Source organism: Panicum virgatum, chromosome 4K (assembly GCF_016808335.1).
Source record: "Panicum virgatum strain AP13 chromosome 4K, P.virgatum_v5, whole genome shotgun sequence".
NCBI classification, from domain to species: Eukaryota; Viridiplantae; Streptophyta; class Magnoliopsida; order Poales; family Poaceae; genus Panicum; species Panicum virgatum.
In genome coordinates this window covers 35,741,085-35,761,431 of record NC_053139.1, presented here as the reverse complement: position 1 = coordinate 35,761,431, position 20,347 = coordinate 35,741,085, and the positions used below count along the sequence as shown (strand labels likewise).

Below are 20,347 nucleotides of genomic sequence, written 5' to 3'. Positions count from 1 at the left end.
GACCAGATTAGGGGGATGAAGATTGGCGCAATATAATCGATGTAAATTCTGTGACCAATCACAACATAAATGAGTATTCGGACATCATACATGCTGGAGCTAATGGTCTACGCATGCTGCTTTTCATATTAAAAAGATGAGAACAGATATTTACTTCATTGCCAAAAGAGAGAAAAAAAAACAGGTGTTTCCCAAGAGCTTGTGAGTTGCCCGCAGGCGACGATTTGCCTTACATGTGAGACTAATGAAAACGACAAATATGAAAACGGGTGTCACTTATTTTAGATCAAAGACTATTTGGCTCTTTGCCTAACTTCGTTGAAATTGATCTAAGATTTGTCGATGCCAGTTTTACAGGATACTGTTTTTCACTGTGAAGCTTACTTGTTAAACAGCACTCATCAAACCGATATACGATCGATCTGCATCAGAAGCAAAGTATAAATGAAGCATTTTCGTCAACAGGAACCAATGCTGACTATTTAGATATCATGGTCATGTCTTTCGCATCCTTTGAAGGAACTAACAATATTTGGAGTGTACAAACACACCTTTCATGAGTCATGAACTTATGACTACAGAACAGGGTAGCATTGTTGAAGCAAGCAAAGGTCCCGGTCTCGCTGTATGCGACATTGCTTTCCAATGCAGTGAAAGAGATGAAACAGGAATTGTTGCCTGAGATTGAGAAGTACTTCAAAGATGTGGCCAATGCGCGCGGCAACAAACATCCGTGTCTGACAGTAGAAGCAATTACCGGCAAAATGGTAAATTTATAAAACGTCAGGATGATGTAGTTAATATGCACATTCATGTGTAAATAAAAATGATTACCGGCACAATGAGAAATACCTAAGAGATGTACCATGTGCAGCATCAAGATTGGATCAACTGTTGTGCAGTACATGTGGATATAAAAGAACATTATCTTCAAAAAAATAAGAAATGTTCAATCGACTCATAGCACATGCCAAATCAAAGATTGGATCAAAGTTGAAATTAGAAACACTTCCCCGGAAACAAAGAAGATGAACACTGCCTCCAAAATGTGAAATGCTCAAGGGAAGTACAGCACTGCACATGCTGTATAGAAACTGAATCCAATATTTGGAAGCAAAACCATGCGCATGACGCATAGAAAAATCTTCCCTTGTGTTACCTTTCATGTGCAGCTGGTTCCATGTGGGGTTCTGCCGTCCCAGGCCGCCATGTTTGGAAACTGGCCTAGGACCCAAAGACAGACAATACCAGCACAGCAATTGACTACCGTGAGATCCCTCAGTTTGGCTGCGCACGCCCAGGCCAACAACAACTCATCGCTCATCACCTGCATACACATGTCTAAGCAATGTGGCACTGTGGTTAGATCTAATCCATAGTGTTACAGTTCACAGGAATTTTGCTCCCGTTTCTCTAATGTGACATTTTTTTGTTGAAGTTAATGCATCTTCCATGATCGAGAAAATTAGGCTCAAAATATGAAGGAATGCCATTGTAAAAGGAATACTACTCAAGATAGTAATGCTATTGTAAAAACAAAGAAGATAAGAAGGATTTCTGTTTAAGAGAGGAAGGGACTTGAAATTAGGCTTGGGATATGAAGGAAAAGATGAACTGACAAGAACCAGATTTGAACTGGTGACACGAGCTGAGAGTAGCAAAAGGCACGCTTGAAACACAAGCATTATGTTCAGGGAAGGGCATGGGACCACATAAAGAAGTTTCCTTTTCAATGATGATGGTGTGATGTGTATAATTTTTTCTATCGCGCATGTTCCTAGCCCTGGGGCGATAACAGGTAGCCTACAGCCGTACTGATACTATAACTTTGAAAAAAGCATTTCCCTTGATGCAGACATTTCGATCAAAAACTTTTTTTTCGAAGTTGGCATTCACTCGTCTCTCACAAGAAATTTACAATGGCCAGAATAGACACAATCTCAACAGAAACTGCATCAGCTGTTTTTAACAGATTCCATAACTGATTGAGGTACAATATATGCACCATTTCAAGAGAGAGAAAAAACGACCCAATATATGCTGCACATTATAGAGAAGCATCCATCAAACTGTTAATTCAGTTGGGTAGTTGATTGGATAAGATTGTGAAGGACATCTCAACTTATTTGGATTAACACGTTAAGGGACATATGTTGATTGACAGCGTCAGGTCATGTGTTAGGCAACCAAAAGTCCATGTTTCTTGCTTGATCAAGAAGCATCAATTCATGCCTATACCATCACTCATAAGCTTGTACGCGAGTTCAGCCTATGGCCAATCATATACAAAAAATGACTTTTCTCTCTCTAGAATATAAGGGTAATAATAATTACTGAAACTGTCAAACAGAAATGAAATTAGCATTTTAAAAAAAGAAATTTGTAGTTTGTTTTAGTTACAAATAAACTATGGATGTAATTCCAGGGCTTACCAGACTCCAATAGAACCTTAAGCATGTACTTGCCATGTAAAATTTGGAGACAACGTGCATGATCATGTATCAGAAATTACTGCCACTGCCAAAAACAAGGCCACATCTCGATATGTATATTATGAAAAGAAATTAAAGGTAGCACTGGTATGAATTGCATTGAGAGGGAGCTTCAGGCTTGGTGGCAATCAAAAAGAGAATAAGAGTGCTGAAAGCAACCCCTCAACAGCAGTACACTATACCAACTCTCGATCTGGCTCCTCCTTCTTTATTTATGCAGAGGCATCTTGCTATGCCAAATGCTAACTAACCTGGAAAACCGTGGTCGAGTCTTGACAACCATCAAATCATATCATCCTTTGGACCGTACATTGTTCATTTTTTGTCATCCTAATAAGTCAGCCATTGATCTTTGTAACTGGGAATAACCCTGTAAAGTTTTGACCTCGAACTACATCAGAACATATTTTTTCGAAAAGTTCACCCAAATGACTATCCAAGTTTACCTATCACCTCGAACTACATCCTAGGAAGCATGGAAATTTCAGGTTCTCCATTTTATCTGATGTTTCTCTGTTTCCGTGTTTACTTGCTGCAAGATGCCAAATACTCAGAAAGTGATAGTGAAAAGTAGTAACCAAGATGCAGCTATAAAATGTCTCCATCCATTTTAATGAACTATTGTTCTATATGGTGCTTTCCATCGACGAAACTTGCAGCGAATCAAGCTCCTTACAACAGTTGTGGCCCAATCCAAATCTGATCTGTTAGGCATCTCTGAATCTTATGGCCAGGAGGAATTCAGGTTCAGAACGCTTCACTACTGGTACCTGCCATATTATCATATAAAATGCAGGAAGCGAAGGAAGAGAAGAAAAAGTGCAGACGAACCTTATCGCAACTTACAGGGGCTCCAGCTTTCCACCAACATATCTTATAAAAACTACAGCAACATGGACTGAAATAATTTACTGCAACAAATTTCTGACAGTGTGAAGGTAAATGAAGGACCGAGAATGCGACCAGAGGGGGGTGAATGAGAGCAAATTCAAACTCAAAAATTATCGCGGAAGCACAGTATATATCACTGGTTGATCCGACGAAGATACATTTGTTAACGTCGGTTCAACCAGTGAGACAAAGCTGGCAGCACAGAAGAACAACACAGTACGTTTCACCGGTTGATCCGACGCGACTAATCTTGTCCACGTCGGTTCAACCGGTGAGACTAAATAGTCAGCACGAGAAAAACAACGCACCGGTTAAACCGACAAAATCCAACCCAAACGCCGGTGCAGTTGTCCAGAGAGACCTAAAAATGACTCAACGAACACCGGTTAAACCGACAAAATCAAACCCCATCGCTGGTGCAGTTGTCCAGAGAGACCCCAAAACAACACAACAAGCACTGGTTGATCCGACGATCAAAAGACAGAAGCTCAATGCACCGGTGTACGCAAAAACATTAGCACCAGTTGATCCGACGCAGTGAAAAACGAAGATTCAAGAAATCAACCAGTGCACACACAAGAAACCCTGTCACGCTGAGAAAACCCTGATCACCGGTTGATCATTGGCTAACGCCGGTTCAACCGGTGATAAGGAAAAATTCTGCCCGACGCAGAAACTCTGTTTTTGCTCTCGGTTCGATCCAAGACTTGACGATTGGAGGATCAAAACAAGTCCAAACCTCACCAAATTTTGCAGGCACGATCACAAAGACCTTGTGAACATACCCACCAAAGGAATCGACGAATCACTTCATGGTTTGGGAGGAATCGAGGAATTCCCAAGCAAGAACGGGGTTTTCTCAAGAACGCGAAAATCTCCAATAGAAGGAACTAGTGATTCCGGGGAATTTAGCACTAGGCTAGATGGATTAAAAGCAGGAATTTAGCACTAGGCTAGATGGATTAGAAGCACCCCAAGGAATCACAAAATCATCTAGAAACCACCCTCAATCTCATGCACAAAGAACAAAACGAGAGAACCAAAATTCATCACACAAAAGACATTCAAAGTATAAGATTGATTCAAATTCAAAAGCCCCGAGGGAACAAGGAGGAGAGGGCCTCCTTTCCCGATCAATCTTAGTACAAAATCTCAAGAATCCATGGATGAAATTCTACCCGAGAGAGAGGAAGAGGGAGGAACAGAGAAGGAAGAGGCAGGCACCAGGGAGTTGCTCTCGTCTGGGCAAAAATGAGAGAGAGAGAGGGTGGGCTGTCCACTAACTAAATATCTCCCACTAACTCTAAACGCGAAAAGACTAAACTACCCCTAAGGTTATAAAATAAACTAGAAGGCCCGTAGGGGCAAAACCGGAAAAGATACATTGAAGACCATCTAACGGCTGCGACAACTTGGAGATATTTGCTTCGACCCGACGCCATTACTCTGATGTTGCCACGTGTCCTTCTGGAATCTTCAGAGGGGGCAGTTTTTGGAAAACTACCGAAACCGAGTCGGGGGCGGTTTTGAGAAAACCGCCAAAAACTCCACGCGCGGGAAGATTCCCGCCTCCACGCCGTGGCCCTAGACGCCGTTCCCGCCTCGGTCTTCTGACAGCCCTAGACGCCGCCCGACGCCCGTCACCTCCTCGTCCGCAGCGAGGCCCTAGACGTCGTCGACGCCCGTTCCTCCACCAGCACCGAGGCCGACGCCCATGCCTCCACGACTTGGCGTCTTCAACCGCCGTCCGCTAACTTGGTTTTGTGGCGCAAACCAAGAAACCCGCCATCCACCGGCACTTGCGCCCTCGATCCAGGAGTGGACGCCACAGCTGCCGCCCGGCCCGAGCTCCGGTCCCGGCTGCCCTTCACCGCCGTCCACCGCACGGTCCATCGGCCACAGCACCTCCACGGCAGTTCTCCGTCGACACTCGACGCCCGTGTACCTGTAACCAAAGACCAAGCACACGATCACACTGCACGGTTGACAATTCACTCATCACAGCCAGGAGAAGGTACTCAACATTCCTCAATCTCCCCCTTGATGAGTGCATTGTCAACACACCACAAACGAAACAAAAACGAACTAAGAGAGAAGCAAAAACCGAGAAAAACAAAGAAGATGAAGAACTTGAACAAGTGACAAAAGCTCGAAAGAATCAAGAACAAGTCACTTGACCTAGCAAAGATCGATTCCCTAAGATAAGGGCAACAGCTTGACGCAATCGATCAAACACAAGCATGACTCCTCAAGGACAGAGGCAGGGCTCGACACAGTCATGCCAGAAGCGGAAGGAAAACCAAGAAAACTAGGAGCCAAACAAGGCCGAAACTCCCCTGAAACTCCCCCTGAAATGCATTCCCCCTCACCAGTGTAACTTCTGCCACATGTATGCACTCTCAAAGCCCTGTGCACAACAACTTTTTTGGTTCTCTCAAAAAAATCAAACAATTCTCCCCTTGTTCGATCACTAACTTCTCCCCCTTGTTGGCACATGCACACATCAAGGCTCAACAGACCTAAAGCTCCCTCTAAAACTGAGACTCCCCCTGAAAATATGCTATGCAATGAATGCAATGCAGGAGGTGTCAGTGAAAGCATTCAGGGATACAAGGATATGAGCAACATCTAGTCACAAGCATGTGTGCATCCATAAACAAGACCTGCATCTAGCTCAACAGGGTATATCAAATCAGTCTAGAGCTAAGCAAGTTCAGTTTAGCAGAAATAAAAGCATCACCCATGATCTAGCACTAACAAGTAGGGAATGGAAACCAGTGCTAATCAAACTCATACAGGTCAGCCAAAAACAGCCAAGGCATGTTGCAACATCCAATATGCAATCAAATTATATCAAGCAATTATTAATGCCAGGGGTTGAAGCTTGTCATGTTTTACTTAGCAACGAGGCCAAGCCTATACCAAAGGCAATCAGAAGCTTAAGACACTCGTTTCAGTCATGCACAGCCTTGCCCGGGTTCTCACAAGTGTAAAGTGAGCCGTCCCGAAAGCTCGATCAGTGCGACAAGCAATCCCACCTGGATCTTTCCATTCCATTTCAAGCACAATTCAAGCAATTTTATCAATTTTAGATCATGTCAAATATGAATTACTGAACCAGGATGAATTGCAATAAGTTAAGTATCAAGAAGCTACACTAGCATGAATAAGATATCAAAGCATATCAACACGCCCTAACATGCTAGTAGCCAAGACAGGGTGACCATGTTTTCAAATTTTTAAATCAAAATAGCTTAACTCAGAGGATATCATATACACAATGGAGCAAGCTATTCATGATCACATTTATAAACTCACACTAGCAAGCACTAGGAGGTCATAGCAATGTATACAAGAATGCTAGTGCAAGTGAGGCAATGCAAAAATGCTGAAATGTACAATGCAAGTGCAAAATTCAGCTACCAGACCTAGAAAAACGAAGAGAAAAAGAATCAAGCCCTACAAAGCTAACCAAAGAAAAACTAGCAACTAAAAGGGGTAACAAACCCCAAGCTCCCCTCGCAAGAGAGCAAAAGTCTCATGCTCAAGTGGTTTGGTAAAGATATCTTCTGTTTGTCTCTCGGATGGTACATGGATCATGTCTATGTGGCCTCTCTCATGGTTATCTCGCAGGAAGTGGAACCTGATGTCTATGTGTTTGGTTCTGGAGTGGAGCACTGGGTTCTTTGCAATGCAAATGGAAGACATGTTGTCTACAAAGATAGGAACCCTACCAAAACTCAACCCATAATCCTGCAAGGTTTGTTTCATCCAAAGAATCTGAGAGCAGCAGCTAGCAGCGGCAACGTATTCAGCTTCTGTGGAAGAGAGCGCTACACTAGCTTGCTTGCAAGAGGACCACGAAACCAGCGATGTATCGAGAAAGTGACAAGTGCCGGAAGTCGACTTGCGATCCAGCCGACACCCGCCAAAATCGGCATCCGAAAAGCCAACCAAGACAAGAGATGAATCCGCAGAATACCAAAGACTGAACTCAGGAGTGAACTTGAGGTACCTGAAGATGTGTTTCACCACTTGCTTGTGGGAGGTGCGCGGCGAAGCCTGATACCGCGCACAGAGGCCGACACCGAACTGAATGTCCGGCCGCGTCGCCGTCAGGTACAGGAGGGAGCCGATCATGCTCCTGTACTCCTTCTGGTCTACCGCCTCTGTAGAGAAAATGGCCTCTCATGCCATATTTCAATATAATGTTTTGACTTGATTTCTTCACGGTCTGTAGCGGAACCACCGTAGGTGCGGCCCTTTGGGCCTAGCTACGCCTATCTTCTCTTTGTTACCACTTGAACCTAAAAACCTGAGAATGGTCATCTTAACAAGCATATTAGTCCAAGTGTTGTGTGTGTCATCAATCGTCAAAACATTATATTGAAATATGGCATGAGAGGCCATTTTCGATGATGATTCACTTTGACAATGGGAATAGCACAAGAAATATTGCAAGGAAAAGATTTATCCGATGATGATTCACTTTTATGATTCCTGAAACCTCTTTGGTCCAAAGGACAAAGAATTGAAGAGACCGTGAAGAAATCAAGTCAAAACAAACAAGACAGAGATATTTTGCTATCACCAATTAAACCGATGATGAGCAAATTGTACTCACCGGTGCAATGAACCCAGAAGTTGAGGCTATGGTTTTGCGTCGGTTGAACCGACGATGAAGATATTGAATATGTCGGTGCAACGGCAAAAGAAGACCAAGGGAAATGCATACATAGGTTGAACCGATGATACACCGGTCAATTACGTCGGTGTAGTTGTCCAGAGAGTTGGTTTTCGGGAACTCTGGGACAGTTACATGCACCGGTTAAACCGGCGATGAAGATGCATTCACCGGTTGATTACGTCGGTTGATTAAGGTAGCCGTTGAAGTATAACGGCTAGTTGGAGAAAGGTGCTCACCGGTTAAACCGGTGATGACACAAAGTAGATCATCGGTTCAACCGGTGATAGCGCTTTTTGTCAGCCACTTTTCCAACGGCTCTTTTGGGGTGTGTGGGCTATATATACCCCCCAAGGCCGGTTGCTGCACATGGTTGGACGCCAGAAAAGTTGAAGGAAGTGTTGCCCAAGCAAACTAACATCTCCAAACATCCTAGCAAAGCTTAGTGTCATATATAGCTTGTGAGAAGCTTTGAGAGAGTGCTTTGTGTACTTGTATAGGGATTAGTTCTTGCGAGAGCTCCCTTGAGCAAAGTCTTGCAGTGGCAAGCAATTGCGTACTCGTCGTGTGACCCTCCGACTTGGTGTGGAGAGGCAACGACACTTTGTGCGGAGAAGGAGACCCCTCTTGGTGAGAAGCTCCAATAGTGAAGACGGTGCCGTTGGTGATGCTTTGAGAGAGACGGTGGCAGTGGCCTTGTCTTGGTGACTTGGCGCCACTTAGCCTTTGCTTGCCGGAAGCCTTGGTGGCGAACACAAGACGGTGATCAAGCGAAGAGACTTGGAATCACACTTGTTCTTGTTGGACAAGTGGCCATGGACGTAGGGAGGGACTTGGTGTCCTAACCGAACTACGTTAAATCGTGTGTCTTGGTGTCTTCACGGGAGTTTGCATATTCTCTCCCTTACCTCTTTACTTACCATATTACGCTTCCGCATTTACTCTATCTTGCGTGCCTTTACTTTCCTAGTTAGTTTGATTAGGATTGGCTATAGGTTGCAATTCTTTTAGGGGGTAAGTAGAGAGTAGCATAGATAAACCTTAGTCATAACTAGCATATGTAGGACGTGTTAGGTTTATGTCGTGCAAATAGATTGAGCCCTAGGATAGAAAGTGATTAGCGACCCTATTCACCCCCTCCCCCTCTAGGGTCGGACACCCCGGTGATCCTTACAGCCTAGCCGTCCAAGTCCGCATCCAGCGCCGTCGATGTGCTGATCGGAGTTGGCTGAGGAGACAAGTCACTCATGTCGAACTTCCGCATCAAGTTCTTGGTGTACTTGGTTTGATGGACGAACATGCCCTGGGAAGATTGCTTAATCTGCAGCCCAAGGAAGAACTGCAGCTCACCCATCATGCTCATCTCGAACTCCCTGGACGTCTGCTCAGAAAACTTAGAAACAAGAGCGTGAGAAGAGACACCAAAGATGATATCATCCACATAAATCTGAACCAACAAAAAGTCAGAGCCACAGCGCATGAGGAACAAAGTTTTATCAACACATCCCATTTTAAAACCTTGAGCAAGCAAGAAATTTTTAAGCCTATCGTACCAAGCTCTAGGCGTCTGTTTCAAACCGTAAAGAGCTTTCTGAAGTTTGTAAACTCGGTTTGGAAACTTGGGATTTTCAAAACCAGGGGGTTGTTTCACATAAACTTCCTCTTCAATAAAACCATTTAAGAAGGCAGATTTCACATCCATTTGGAAAATTTTAAAACCCTTGGAAGCAGCAAAACCAAGAAAAATTTGAATCGCTTCTAAGCGTGCTACCGGGGCAAAAGTTTCCTCATAATATATCCCTTCCTTTTGGCAAAACCCCTGGGCTACAAGTCGAGCCTTGTTCCGCACTACCAACCCATCTTCACCTTGCTTGTTCATGAAAGCCCACTTAGTTCTAATGGGGTTACAAGCAGGCGGAGGCTCAACCAAAACCCAAACCTGATTCCTTTCAAAAATTTTGAGTTCCTCATGCATGGTATTGACCCAATTGGCGTCAGAAAGTGCGTGTCCTACATCTTTGGGCTCAAAAGAAGCAACAAACGCCGAATGAGCAAAGCCAGCGATACATGTTACCTTAGACCTTGTGATTCGCTCGTTGAGGTCACCTAGCATCTGTTGAGGTGGATGACGACGCTGAATGTGTCGCGGTGCTTCCCTTGTCGAAGTCGCCTCCTCCTCTACCAAAACTGGTGTCTCCTCAGGTGTAGCTGATGAAGGCTGAGTCACCTACTCGATCGGCCCCCGGGAAGTGGATGTAGTCGGGTTGGGGCCGTCGTCATCGTCCGAGATCGTGGCGGAGGCGGCTGGATCCACAGCACGCATGGTAGCCTCAGCATCACCCTCCGCAGCTTCTTCCTCCTCATCTTCAAAGATGGGGGTGCCGAGCTCATCATCTCCTGCAACCTCAAAGACAGAAGAATTGCACGGTGCAGTCCCATCGAAAGTGACTTCACAAGTCTCTCTGACGATGTTAGTATCAATAATCAGCACACAGTAAGCTCTAGAGTGAGAAGCGTAACCGATAAAAATACCGTCAGACGATCGAGACTCAAACTTATCAAGATTTCCTTCCTTCAACACAAAACACCGGCAACCGAACACTCTGAGATGGTCAACACGGGGCTGGTGTCCAAATCGCAACTCACAAGAAGTCTTGTGTATGAAAGCACGCAAGAAAATACGATTGGACACATAACAAGCGATGTTAACCGCCTCAGCCCAGTACTTTCTAGGAGTCCTATGCCCATCGAGCATCGTCCTAACTATCTCAACCAGCGTCTGATTCTTTCGCTCTACAACCCCATTCTGCTATGTAGTGTAGGGGGAAGAATATTGGTGTTCAAGACCTTGATCACTGCAAAAGGTGTCAAAACGAGCACTTTTGAATTATGTGCCATTATCACTGCGAATCGCTCTCATGGCATGGGGTAGCTCATTTTTCAACCTCTAGATCAAGTCTTGAACAAACTCGAAAGCCTCATCCTTGGTTCTCATGAAAAAGACCCAAGAATAACGAGAAAAGTCATCCACGATCACAAAGAACATACCACTTCCCACCAACCGACACCACCCGAGAAGAACCAACTGTGTCCATACGTAGCAACTCTCCAGGGTGAGTGGTCATCACTTGATTAATCGGTGGATGAGATGTGGCAACCATCTTCCCGTGGCGACACGGGTGGCAAACAAAATCATTTTCAAACTTCAATTTGGGCAATCCTCGGATCAGGCCAAGTGAGCCAAGTCTCGACAACAAGGCAAAGCTCAAATGTCCAAGTCTCCTATGCCACTTCCACAAATCAGAAGGACCAGCCAACAAGCAACAAGGAGGACCAAGAGAAGTTCCAGAGAAATAAACCAAGAAAACCCGATCGCGAGCTAAAATTCGGCAAACCAAATCTCCTCTGGAATCTAAAATACGAGAACAACCCTCCTTGAAGCGAACTTCAAACCCCTCATCAAAAAGTTGCGAAACAGAGAGCAAATTGAACCCAAGGTTTGAAACTAAAGAAACTTCTCTCAGGTAAAGCGATCGGAAACACGAACAGCGCCAATTCCACGTACTTTTCCTCTTCCATTGTCCCCGAACACAATGTACTCCTTTGAGCGCATCGGGGTGAGGCTGGAGAACCACTTGTCATTCCCAGTCATATGGCGCGAACAACCGGAGTCCATGATCCACCTGTTCTCCAAGCCTCCAGGCTACACATCAGTAGCAAGACAAAGGGTGAGCAAATGTCTCAACACTGGGGTAAGCAAAGTGTGAAGCAAACCAGTGTCGAGCCATTTGCTCTACAGAAGGGTTAGCAAAATCAGGCAAAGCGTATCCCCCGTCCCGTCTACCGCGAGGCTGACGACCACCACCGCGAGGAAAGCGTGGTGTCTCGTAACTTCCTCCAAAGCCTCGGTCCCGTGGTCCATAGCCGTACTGAGGACGACCAGGAGCACGACCGGCAAAGCGACCACCCGGTGGAGCACGGTAATCACCACCGTCTCCCCGTCCTCCACCTACACGGCGCGCCCTAGCATCTTGCCTACCACCACGCCGAGGAGGACCATGCACTCGAGCAGAGTACATGGCTGAGTTACGTCTCTCCTGCTCACGCCTCATAGCCCGCTTCCTCCTGAAGCAAAACTCCTCCAAGTGACCGTCTCTGTGACAGTACTCGCAGTGGTACCTCACCTCTCTCTTGGAGGTGGAGGCCCCGCCTTTGGATGGAAGGAGCAGCCCTCTTCTTCTGGGCAACCTGGGTTGTGGCAGCAGGGAGCGTATCGAGGGGATTCCTCAGCTCATTGGGCTTTGGAATCCAAACCTGCTTCTGTGGAGGCGCTTTTGGTGGTTCTTTTAGCACACCATCCACGGGGTCAACAAGCGAAGGCTGCGTGCTCGTACTAGCAGTGTTTAGAACACTCGGAACTCCAGCAGCCTTGCCGATCTTACCATACAGCAAGTCAAAGTCTGACTGCATGTAGGTGTAACCGACCCCAAACCCATCACCACGCTTAAACTGCTTGGTCATCATGCCCAATTGCGGCTCACGACCAGAAACCCAACCAAGAATCGCCCTAAGATATGTGTTCTCATTCTCCAAGTTGGCTTTCTCTACCGCAAGATAATGTTTTGGTGATTGATATAGACAACACAACACTTGAACTAATATGATTGTTAAGATGACCATTCTCAGGCTTTTAGGTTCAAGTGATGACAAAAAGAAGACAGGCGTAGCTAGGCCCAAAGGGCCGCCCCTACGCAGGGCAGCGCCCTGAAACCTCTTCGGTCCAAACGACAAGAATTGAAGAGACCGTGAAGAAATCCAAGTCGAAAAGATCAAAGCGAAGACAATTTGCTATCACCGGTTGAACCGATGATGAGCAAATTGCACTCATCGGTGCAATGAACACAGAAGCTGCGAGTTAGGGTTTGGCACCGGATTAACTGGCGTTGGATGTTTTACACTCACCGGTGTAATGGACTTGGAGGCCGAAGAAGCATCATGAGTTTTTACAGGCACCGGTTAACCGGTGATGAAGGCAAAGTGAACGTCGGTGTAATTATCCAGAGAGTTAGTTTTTCAGGAATCATGGGACAGTTACATTCACCGGTTAAACCGACGATACGTCGGTTAATTGCCCGTACAACTAATGGCTAATTTCTCAAGTGGGCATATTACATTCCCCGGTTGAACCGACGATGGCTATTGGAGGAGCATCGGATTAACCGGCGTTACGAGCTTTTTCTATCAGCTTTCCTCCAACGGCTAGTTTGGGGGGTTGGGCTATATATATGCCACCCCACGGCTCATTTGGAGTGTGCTGGAGTTGCTGAAGCCTACTACACTTGAAGAACACCTCCAACCACCATAGAGTTTCATTGTACATCATATATGCTTAAGCACACTTGTGAGAGTGCTTAGCACTTATTTAGGCTTAGCTCTTGAGAGAGCTAGCTTGAGAGAAGACTTGCTGCGGCAAGCAATCATTGTACTCGTCGTGTGACCCTCCGACTTGGTGTGGAGAGGCAAGGACACTTTGTGCGGGGAAGGAGACCCCTCTTGGTGAGAAGCTCCAATAGTGAAGACGGTGCCGTTGGTGACGCTTTGAGAGAGACGGTGGCCGTGGCCTTGTCTTGGTGACTTGGCGCCACTTAGCCTTTGCTTACCGAAAGCCTTGGTGGCGAACGCAAGACGGTGATCAAGCGAAGAGAGTTTGCATATTCTATCCCTTACCTCTTTACTTACCATATTACGTTTCTGCATTTGCTCTTTTCTTGCGTGCCTTTACTTTCCTAGTTAGTTTGATTAGGATTGGCTATAGGTTGCAATTCTTTTAGGGGTAAGTAGAGAGTAGCATAGATAAATCTTAGTCATAACTAGTATGTGTAGGACGTGTTAGGTTTATTTTATGCAAATAGATTGAGCCCTAGGATAGAAAGCGATTAGCGACCCTATTCACCCCCTCCCCCTCTAGGGTCGGACACCCCGGTGATCCTTACACAGGTTCCAAGTGGCAGAGCAGCTCCAACACCTAGGCTGTGTTTAGATCCGCAAAAAGTGGTAAAAAGGTTACATTGGATACTGTAGTATGCTGTAGTTTGTTTGTGGTAAATATTATCCTATCATAGGCTAACTAGGCTCAAAAAATTCGTCTCGCAACGTACATCAAAACTATGCAATTAGTTTTTTTATTTATCTACATTTAGTACTCCATGCATGAAACAAAAGATTTGATGTAATAGATGAATAGTGAAGCTTGGAGAGAGATTTTGCAACTAAACACAGCTCTAATCCAGGCAGAGAAATCTTGCATCATGTATAACAAAGAAAGTACCATACACTCAATACAATACTGACGAAAGATCAGTGATCTAATCAATAGATTATGATCTGCTTTAGACTGCACCGGCGACAAAATTCAACGTCTATAAGACCTCTCTTATCCCATTCCAAAGGTTCTATGCCACAGGACTCAACAACTACCACAATTTTTAATGCTGCACCCACATGCCCAAACAGAATGGTTCGGGGTTGGCAAAGGATATACACATATGAAAAGTGTTCGTCCTGGATAAGGCTGCTTCATGCAACTGTACCTGCCATGCCATGCTAGCACCTTGCCTCACGCAATTTCGTTATCCAAAGTCTAACTCCAATTACTTCCTGATAGCTCTATCCTACAAGATTTCTTCTCCTCCTTCGTTCTTATCGGTCCAGCCGCCATTGCACAGTCCCAGATTCATATCTGAAGATTGTCACAATGTGACTATAAGCAAAATGATTTCTTAAGGGAAAGGTCCAATAAAATTGAACTTTTTTCATAGAAATTGGAAAGTGTAATTGACAGAACAGAACCACTTCAAACTGAATTCAGGCTCTGAGCACCCCAATTGCAAGGTCTGGATTCTGAGCCACACTTAGATGTCAATCATTCTTCCAAGACAAAACTTCAGTAATTGGTGTCTCAGAAATCATAGCAATCGGATGCCAAGTGCCAACAATGCAGAAGGTAGTTGGACCGATGGTTTAGCAGACAAAGTCTCATCCAAAGACTCTAATACAGACACCAACCAAGTCAAATTTCAACTTCAAACTCTGACATCCAGGGACACAACTAACGAACCGGTCCTTCAGACCAGCTTCATGTGGACGACAGGTTGATGTCTGCACACTGAGGGAAGTGTAACCTGTTAGTGTTAGCTCGCCTACTGTTTTCCTACCCAGCAGTCCACGACACGGCAATGGACTGCTTCATGATCCGCCCTGGTTGAAGACAGCTTCAGTAGGAAAGAAGCAATTCAGTGTCGACTAAGGACAATGCAGTAACATGAAGCCATGTCTTTATACTTGGAAGACACCACACATGGCTACAAGAGTACTTTAAATGTGCTAAAGGCCCATTTAACCAAGTCATATGATTGTTGATGAACATGGAGCATCTACAAAGCAGGGCATCAGACATACAGATATTTGCTAGGTGGGTGAAAGTGCAGTGGAGGTGGAGGCCTAAGGGACCACAGTTTAAAGAAAACAAGAACGGAGGCATAGACACCTTTCTTGAGCTGTGTAATCATGAACTGATGCTTGCAAAATCTTCAATATCTGAACCTAGAGCCTGACAGCATGCATGAACGCTGCCCATAACTCCACTTGTAACTAAACATACCAACCATATGGATTGGGTGAATAAGAAACATTCTTGTTATCCTTCACTTTTCTCCTGTCACTCCTTTTTAGGTACGTAGGATTATGTTGAAATGTATTTAGAAAAGATAAAACCATCGTCATGGATGAGCTTGGCACTTCAGCTACTACATTACAAGCCTACAATAATGGTATACCTGTGGTCCATCTCAATGTAATGACAATAAACCGTAGGGTCGCTGATTGGGACAAGTATCCGGTCAATGATAGCAGGACCTTTTCAGTACCTGAGAACCCATGGACGGGGATAACACAGAACCCTACAGGAGCAAGTTTCTCGTTCTTGAATTCTCAGATCTTATCTTTTCTCTCCTACATGTTTGTAGATATACAAAGCATAACTTGTCACCTAGGCATTCAAGAGCATTCTCTTCTCCTTATCCAGTTCTTGAAGATGTAACCATACAATTAGCTTTGATTGGTGACAAGGACATAAAAATGTTGTTGAGATTTTCCCCAAGAAATTTTTGCTCAAACTTATCTGACAAGATGATTGCTTGCTGTTCAACACAAACTTCAACATCACTGGAAGGATGAACAGAGGATAACCGCCGCTATTTGACGGTGAAAGGAAAGATCGACTCCAGATATCTGAAAACTATGTGTCTTCAGAACTACTGCCATCTGTAACCTTAAATGCGGATAAACGATGCCGTGTGAAACATGAAAAGTTTTGGATGTTGACTGAATTACCAGTCAGCAGCTGGCTTTAGGTTAAAGAAAACGAGTAATGGTGGTTCTACAAGAGATCAATTTTGGAAAGTTAAATTTTTGCTAACGCCAAACAAATTACCTTTCACCAAAATCAAATCCCTCACAGGGCTGGTCATCATTCTCCTCTACCACTAATCAATTAAGCTATGCAGGCTCATGCTATCATTGTCAGCCCAGCAAGGTTGTTAGGGCAACCTGCCTACCTTAAAACTAAATCCACCTCGTTGGTGCAGATCACTTGGGAAACAGATACTTGGGTCAAAGTTAACGTGAAATTCAGGTGCAGATGCGATGTGATTTGAATATATGATTCGTTGCAAATTAGTCTCCTCAAGAAATGCTGCATCGAAAAGAGCATGCGCACTGGCCAAGGAATACAAAATTATATGGAAAGTATAATACTGAAAAGCTCTTAATAATGTGTTTTCCTAACATTGTGCTAGTATGTGTCATGTCCTCAACCATTCATCTCGCAAAATGTAAACTTAAAACTGAACTCGTACCTGGAGAAAGACAAAATTTTGTTCATGGGTGGAATGGAGAAAATGAATTGTTCGGCTTAAGTTTATAGCTGGCAGCAAAGAAACAAAAATCGAGCAGTTGGGATGGCTTGGATTTCAGAGAGGTGGGTGAAAAAGGAACATCGATACGCGTCTCACCGATGACCGATCGAAGACGACGATGCGCTCCGGCCGCCTGGTTGTTTATATTACGTGTTTTTCCGACCCTGAAGGGACGTCCGCCGGCGCCGCCGCCGCCGCCAGTGGCGCAGGACGACGGTCCGTTTGTTTTCCGGCAACCGGGGCCTGAGAAGGCGAGAGCCCGTCTTTCCCGGTTTTCTCTGCGCGGCATGCGCGTGTGGTAGGTGAGAAAATCTGGCTTTGGTGACCAATGCCTTGCACGGGCCTCCCGCCCAGTGACTTCCGGCCTGACAAAAAGAAGGGGGGGGGGGGGGGGGGGGGAGTTTTCTGACAAAATGGTCCATAATTACAGGAAGCAGCCCAGGAAAGAAAAAAAGGCAAAAAAAAATTTTGGGTTGTGTGGTATTGTCCTACAACACTATGGAAGCACGATTTTGGTTGCAAGAGCCTGGAGGAGTTGCAGAAAAAAAAGTTGTGCCCTTAGCTTTAACTCTTCCTTTTTTCCCTGCAACATTGCTTCCCCATTTTAGTTTCTATATCGTGCTTTCAGTGGTAGACGGCGTTCTTATTGACAACGAGGCGTTTGCGGTGACTTTATAAATCTTGAGGATTTGTCGACTCAGTCTTTGAAGATTCTCTAGAGGTAGGGTTTGCATACGCGTGTTCGTAAAGGTGAGTGTGCATGCGTTATCAATTTCTAAGTTGTGCGGTGTAATTTAAAAAATAATAAATTCCATATCACAAGGTATTTAAAACTGAAATTATAAAACTGGATGCTTCATAAAATTTGTGAAAAGACGTACTCCCTTCATCCTAAAATAATTGCAACTAAGCGGAGGCTGGCTGGACTGGTTTGGAGCTGGTTCTACCAGCGGAAATTGTTCCTACAGCCCAGCAGCAAGAAGCCACCAGCCCAGGCCCAGGTGAGGTGACACGCGTGCCATTGCGGCCTGGCCGTTTCCGGGCTGGTTCCGTGCTAGTGCAAGTGTCTTTGTTGTCAGTTGCAGGCTTGCAGCCAGCAGTGGCCACCGGCCAACGTGGGCCGGCCCCACCGCCGTGGAGGAGGTGGCGTGGCAGCGGCAGATCGGGCCGTCGGCTTCGTCACCCGAGGTAGCGGCCGGGATGGGAATGGAACGCAACGCGGTTTTCCTGGGTTGTGCTTATCTGGACCGTTGGTGGCCGCTCTGCGGTTGGGACCGGCACCTGGGGATGTGCACCATTGTCAGAACTGTAGGTGCTTGTATTTTTTATTCTGCGCGTTATACTGCTACTATACAAACTGTATACCAGAGTATACGGTCCCTCATGTTCTCGCACTCCCCATAGCACCACGGTGGGGCCCAGTGCAACCTCTCTTCTCCCCCGTCCCTTGACCCTCCTGTTACACCGTCGCTGTGGTCAGCGTTAGAGCTAGCTTCTCGTACCTCTCGCCAACGCCGGCGAGATCTCGTACTCCCGGCCCCCTCCCCCACATCCTGCTCTCCCGGCTAGCTTCTGTTGCCGGCGAGATCTTCTGCTCTTCCCCATCTCTCTCACCTGGAGGGCACAGCTCGCCGGGTGCATTCCTCTCTCTCCTCCCCATCGCTTTTCTCTCGCCGCCGCCATAGCCAATCTGGTTCCCGCCGCAGGCACAGTTGCTTGTTCCTCCTCTTATTGCTTCTCTCTCCTCCCTCACAGCCATCTCTCCTCGCAGCCAGTTGGCCTACGCCGACGCCGTAGGTCTACTTGTGCCAACATCGGCGCTGATGCCACACGCCACAGGTTTACCTGCGCTGGTGACCTCCCAGCCTCCCCCCTCCCTGGCTCCCTCCTGCCCCCTTCCACCCTATGCTAGTATGCTAGATCCATTCTTCGTACAGGTGCATATTTAATCTGAATTTTAGAAATTTCGTATGAGCAATTTGTTGTTCTTCAATTCCATTTGTCTTCTTTTGCATTGTTAAGTTCTTGTTTCATTGGCTTCTCAACTCGTTTTTTATTCATCCTACTGGCTGCACCTGTTTGCATCCCTGTTTTCTCCTCTTTAAAGTTCGTCTTGCATGCTGCTGCTGTTGTCTGTGGCCATGTGAGGACTCATTGTAAAGCTGCAACAATCCAGCTACGACGTGGAGAGGAGGGGCTACTTGGCCTCGTTTGACGATTTTTTAGGGAATCATGTGCACATTTCCACTGATTACTCCATTCATGCTCCGTGATGTTTTATGGTTTTTGATGAATTGAGAAGGATCTAACTATGTACCTGCTTGAATCTTATATTTATACAACATATTTATCTTTTGTCGTGACTATGAAATCCTTTCCCTTACCTGAAGTTCTACCTGTAAACCCTTGCATCAACATCTTGCTTTTTTTTGTTAGTTTAACTTAAATATGTTCGATTTAGCAACATGATTGATCACCGGGATATCTTTGTCTATACTCGTATCAATTCCCCAGTCCCCTCTGCACACTGCTCTGCTTTGCTGTTCGCGATTTGAAGCTAAAAACAATTAAAAACATGTGCAAATTGGGGCATATTTGGCTCCTGGGTACATTAGCAGACAGAATATGGTGCTCTCTAAATTTATGGTGGTTTATCTATATTTTTACAATATGAATATTTGTTTTGAAACCTATATCTAATCTTTTAAAGGTTCGATTCTGTGATATGTGACCAAGATCTTGTCAGTAGGTAGCACATAACCTTTATTATTACTCTATAAATCTGTGGTTGTTGATCCATTTTTGCCTGCTGCTTTGTGCCATACTGCTTAGACAGTTAGGAATGATCAACGGAAATTCACGCACTGTGATGTACCTTACCCAAATTGTTAGAATGTAATTGTGACAGCCCATATTGGGCATGCGGCCCATTGGCCTTGTACATTGTAACCCTAGCCTATTAGGCTATATAATGAAGGTCACCCCCCCTGATTAGGGTGTGTGGTGTTTCTCTACATGGTATCAACCCTAATTACGTTCCTTCCTTCCGCTTTCGCTTCTCCCCTGCCCGTGCGTTCTCTGTGAGGACGCGCGCCACCGCACCAGCCCCGGCCGCCGCGCCCTAGCGCCGCCGCCATCCCAGGCCGCGCGCCCTCGCGCCGCCCCTGCCGCGCGGGCTTCCCCGTGCCGCCTCCTAGGCCGGGCCGCCGCCACCACCAGGCTGTGCCCCTCGCGCCGCCAGGAAGCCGCGCCGCCCCTCCGCCTGCGTCGCCTCTCATCTGATCGGGCTGCGCCATGACGTCCTC

At 45.7% G+C, this 20,347-nt stretch overlaps 1 long non-coding RNA gene across 1 annotated transcript; it reads right to left on the bottom strand.

Annotated features, from left to right (window-relative positions):
- Window positions 1-439: 439 nt before the first annotated feature.
- Window positions 440-4,861, bottom strand: LOC120703736. Its single transcript, XR_005687211.1, has 2 exons — window positions 853-4,861; window positions 440-737 (listed from the first exon to the last, which is right to left on the bottom strand). It is a non-coding gene; the product is annotated as an uncharacterized LOC120703736 (long non-coding RNA).
- Between the last annotated feature and the right edge of the window lie 15,486 nt (window positions 4,862-20,347).